The sequence below is a fragment of the Moschus berezovskii genome, chromosome Y (assembly GCF_049115385.1).
Source record: "Moschus berezovskii isolate FMDL1 chromosome Y, NW_MosBer_1.0, whole genome shotgun sequence".
Lineage (NCBI taxonomy): Eukaryota > Metazoa > Chordata > Mammalia > Artiodactyla > Moschidae > Moschus > Moschus berezovskii.
In genome coordinates, this window is record NC_142489.1 from 33,026,319 (window position 1) to 33,032,021 (window position 5,703).

Sequence of the window (5,703 nt, forward strand, 5' to 3'; positions counted from 1 at the left end):
GTAACTATATGCCAATAAAATGTACAACTGTGAAGAAATGAACAAACTCTTAGTGCAGTATAACTTTCCAAAACTGAAGCAGGAGGAAATAGAAACACTTAACAGACATGTCACAAGCACAGAAATATAAACTGTAGTCATAATTCTTCCAGCAAACAAAAGCCCAGAATCAGGTGGCTAAAGAGCTGAATTCTTAAAAAAAAAAAAAAATTGACAAGAGCTAACACTTATTTTTCATTGACTATGCCAAAGCCTTTGACTCTGTGGATCACAACAAACTGTGGAAAATTCTGAAAGAGATGGGAATACCAGACCACGTGACCTGCCTCTTGAGAAATCGGTATGCAGGTCAGGAAGCAACAGTTAGAATTGGACATGGAAAAATAGACTGGTTCCAAATAGGAAAAGGAGTACGTCAAGGTTGTATATTGTCACCTTGCTTATCGACGTAATATGCAGAGTACATTCTGAGGAACACTAAGCTGGAAGAAGCACAAACTGAAATCAAGATTGCCGGGAGAAATATCAACAACCTCAGATGTGCAGATGACACCACACTTATGGCAGAAAGTGAAGAGGAACTCCAAAGCCTCTTGATGAAAGTGAAAGAAGAGAGTGAAAAAGTCGACTTGAACCTCAACATTCAGAAAACGAAGATCATGGCATCTGGTTCCATCACTTCATGGGAAACAGATGGGGAAACAGTGGAAACACTGTCGGACTTCATTTTTTGGGCTTCAAAATCACTGCGGATGCTGATTGCGGTCATAAAATTAAAAAATGTTTACTCCTTGGGAGCAAAGTTATGATGTACCTAGATAGCATATTAAAAAGCAGGGAGAGTACTTTGCCATCCAAGGTCTGTCTAGTCAAGGCTATGCTTTCTCCAGTGGTCATGTATGGATGTGAGAATTAGACTGTGAAGAAAGCTGATCGCTGAAGAATTGATGCTTTTGAACTGTGGGGTTGGAGACGACTCTTGAGAGTCCCTTGGACTGTAAGGAGATCCAACTAGTCCATTCTAAAGGAGATCAGTCCTGGGTGTGCTTTGGAAGGACTGATCCTAAAGCTGAAACTCCAGTACTTTGGCCACCTCATGCGAAGAGTTGACTCACTGGAAAATACTCTGATGCTGGGAGGGATTGGGGGTCAAGGAAAAGGGGATGACAAAGAATGAGATTGCTGAATGGCATCACCCACTTAATGGAGGTGAGTTTGTGTGAACTCCGAGAGTTGGTGATGGACAGGGAGGCCTGGCGTGCTGTGATTCACTGGGTCCCAAAGAGTCGAACACGACTGAGCGAATGAACTGAACTGAACTGAACACTTATTCTATTCAAATTCTTCAGGAAATTTGCAGAGTTAGTGAAATTTCCAAACTGATTCTATGAGGCCACTGTCACCCTGACCCCAAAACCAGACAAATATGCCACAAGAAAAGAAAACTACACTCCAATAACACTGATGGATATAGATGCAAAAATCCTTAACAAAATCCTAACAAACAGAATCCAACAGCAATTTAAAAAGATCATACATCATGACCAAGTGGGCTTTATCTCACGGATCCAAGGATTCTTTAATATCTGCAAGTCAATCAACGTAATACACCACGTTAACAAATTGAATGATAAAACGCATATGATTATCTCAATAGATATAGAGGTCTTCTACAAAATTCAACATTCATTTATGACAAAAAAAAAAAAAAAAACTCCAGAAAGAAGGAATAGAAGGAACATACCTCAACATAATAAAAGTTATATATGACAAACAAACAGCAAAGATGATCCTCAATGGTGAAAGTAATCCTCCTAAAGTCAGGAAGAAGAGAAGAATGCCCACTCTCACCGCTACTATTAAACACAGATTTAGAAGTTTTAACCAGGCAATCAGAGAGGAAAAGGAAATAAATGGAATCTCTATTGGAAAAGAAGAAATAAAACTGTGAGTCTTGGCCGATATCATGATCCTCTACATAGAAAACACTAAAGACTCCACCAGAAAATGACTAGTGCTGATAGTCCCTTGGACAGTAAGGAGATCCAACCATCCATTCTAAAGGAGATCAATCCTGGGTGTTCATTGGAAGGACTGATGCTAAAGCTGAAATTCCAATACTTTGGCCAACGCATGCGACCAGTTGACTCAAGGGAAAAGACTCTGATGCTGGGAAGAATTGGGAGCGGGAGGAGAAGGGAAGGACAGAGAATGAGATGGATGGATGGCATCACCGACTCGATGGACATGAGTTTGAGTGAACTCTGGTAGTTGGTGTTGGACAGGGAGGCCTGGAGTGCTGTGATTCACGGGGACCCAAGGAGTCAGACACGAGTGAGCGACTGAACTGAACTGAACTAAACTGAAGTAATAAATATAGTAAAGTTGCAGGATGTAAAATTAACACCTAGAAATTCCCTGCATACCTATTTACTAACATTAGAAAACAGAAAAATTTAGGAAACATTCTCATTCACCATTGAAATAAAAAGAATAAAATACTCAGAAATAAATCTACCTAAAGAAACAGAAGACATATATATATATATATAACTAAAAAAAAAAAAACCCACTGATGAAAGAAATCAAAGAGGACATAAATAGATGGAGAAATATAACATGTTTATGGATTGGAAATATCAAAATAGTGAAAATGAGTATACCACCTAAAGCAATCTATAGATTCAATGCAATCCCTATCAAGCTACCAAAGGTATTTTTCATAGAACTATAAACAAATAATGTCACAATTTGTATGGAAATACCAAAAACCTCGAATAACCAAGGCAATCTTGAGAAGGAAGAATGGACCTGGAGGAATGAACCTGCTTGACTTCAGGCTATACTACAAAGCTGTAATCATCAACACATTATGGTACTGGCACAAAGATAAAATATAGATCATTGGAACAAATAGAAAGCCCAGGAATGAAGCCACACACCTATGGACAACTTCTCTTTGAAAAGGGAGGCAAGTATCTACAATGGAAAAAAAAAAAGTCTCTTAAACAAGTGGCGATAGGAAATCTGGTCATCCAAGTGTAAAAGAATGACACCAGCAAAGAGGTAACACCTCATGCTGGTCAGAATGGATGCTACCTTAAAGTCTACACAAAAAATATTCTGGAGTGGTGTGGAGAAAGGAGAACCCTCTTACACTGTTGGTGGATCAGCAAATTAGTATAGGCATTATGTAGAACATTGTGGAGATTAGGTAAAAAATTGGGAACAGTACTGCCATATGACCTAACGATCCCACTGCCTGACATACACACCAAGGAAACCAGAACTGAAGGAGACACATGTACCCCAATGGTCATCACAGCACTGTTTATAATTGCCAGGAAATGGAAGCAACCTAGATGTCCACTGGCAGAAGAATGGATAAGAAATCTTTGGTACATATACACAAAGGAATATTATTCAGTCATTAAAAAGATTTAATTTGAATCAGTTCTAATGAGGTAGATGAAACTGAAGCCTATTACAGAAATAGAAGTAAATCAGAACAAAAAACACCACTACGCTACACTAATGCATATAACGAAATTTCAAAATATGATATCAATGACACTATAGATGAGACGGCAATAGAGACACAAATGTATAGAACAGTCTTTAGGACTCTGTGGGAGAAGGTGAGAGTGGGTTTATTTGAGAGAATATCATTGAAACATGTATATGATCATATGTGAAAATGATCACCAGTTCGTGCTCGATACATGAGACAAGGTGCTCAGGGCTGGTGCACTGGGATGACCTGGAGGTTTGGGATGGGAGTGGGGTGGAAGGAATGTCCACATGAAGAACAATTGTAAACACATGGCTGATTCATGTCAATGTATGGAAAACCCACTCAATACTACAATTAGCCCCCAATTAAATAAATAAGTTTTTTAAAATGTACCAAAAAAAAAAAAAAAAAAAGCCTGTTGGTCTTCACCAGTGATCCAGTGGCTTAAGAATTTGCCTGTCAATGCAGGGGACATGGGTTTGATCCTTGGTCTGAGGAGACCACACATACTAGCAAAGTAGATAAAACTGTGTGCCCCCAAGTGCTGAACCTGAGAGCCCTAGAGCTTGTGCGCCGGAACAGAAGACACTGCCATGAGAAGCAAGCTCATTGCAATGAAGAGTAGTCCCCATTTGCTGCAAGTAGAGATACTTTTTGAACAGCAATGAAGACTCAGTGCAGCCGTAAATAAATAAATAAATACTAAAAATTATGAATAAATGAAATCTAGATACATAAATTTCTTCCATGTAATACGAAATTTTTGTATTTATTGATTGTCCAGGTGTTGATTTACCACTTGAAATATGGAATTCCTGTATTTCAAATATGAAAATCAAGGGCAATATTTTCAAACAAAATATAAATTGTCTATATTTCATATATAAGTATCTTGGTGTATATTTTCGTATATGATTCTCTAAATTTCACATATGAAAATCTAGGTGTCAGTTCTATTTGAAAGTTGGAATTCTCTATAATTCACATTTGAAATGCAGGATGGTTATATTTCCTACTGCTAATGTGCTATTCCCTAATTTTGTATGAAAATCTTGGTGTAGATTTTTGTAAATGAAGAATGCAAGTTTCTTTATTTCAATTCTTTATCATCAAAGCTACCAGGGAACTTTAATAGATTTAGAAAAACCTCCAAGATTTTATAAAATTAACACCAAAAAGGGATGTCCATTTCATCATAGCTAACTGTGACGTTAAAACAGGAAGTCAAGCGATACGTGGAGTAACAGACAAGTTTGGACTTGGGGTACAAAGTGATGCCGAACAAAGGCTAAAGGCAGAATTTTGCAAATAGAAAGGTTAAAAATGAAAGCAGTAACAGACAGTGAATAGGCTCCAAAATGACTGGGGACAGATTACAGCCCTGAAAATATAAGACTCTTGCTCCCAGGAAGAAAAGCTATGACAAACCTAAACACAATGTACTGAGAAGCAGAGACATCGCTTTGTCAACAAAGGTCCATATAGGCAAAGCTAGGTTGTTTCCCAGTGGATATGTATGTTTGCCTCTCATGTGTGGCCCTACACAGCATGTCTTAGTTTCACTGAGTTAGACAAGGTGGTGGTCCATGTGATGGATTTGTTAGCTTCCTATGATGGTGGTTTCAGTCTTTCTGCCCTCAAATGCCCTCTCTCTGCACCTACCATCTTACTGGGATTTCTTTTCCTTTGGACGGGGAGTATCTCTTCCCTCCTCCTACAGCAAAACACAACCTCTGCTCCTTACATTGGGTGTGGGATATCTCCTCTTGACTGCTGGCTGCTCTGGTGCCACACAGCCACAACTCGCTGCTCCAACAAATTTGGAAAACTCCGCAATGGCCAAGGAATGGAAAAGGTCAGTTTTCATTCCAATCGCAAAGAAAAGCATTGCCAAAGAATACTCAAATTACTAAACAAAGAGCTTCATCTCACGTGCTGGTAAAATAATGCTCAAAATTCTCCAAGGCAGGCTTGAACAATATGTGAACCATGAACTTCCAGATATTCAAGCTGGTTTCGGAAAAGGGCAAAGGAATCAGAGATCAAAGTGTAAACATACGCTGGATCTCTGAAAATACAAGAGAGTTCCAGAAAACATCTATTTCTGCTTTATTGGCTATACCAAAGCCTTTGACTCTCTGGATCACAGTAAATTGTGGAAAATTTTTCAGGAGACGGTAATATCTCGA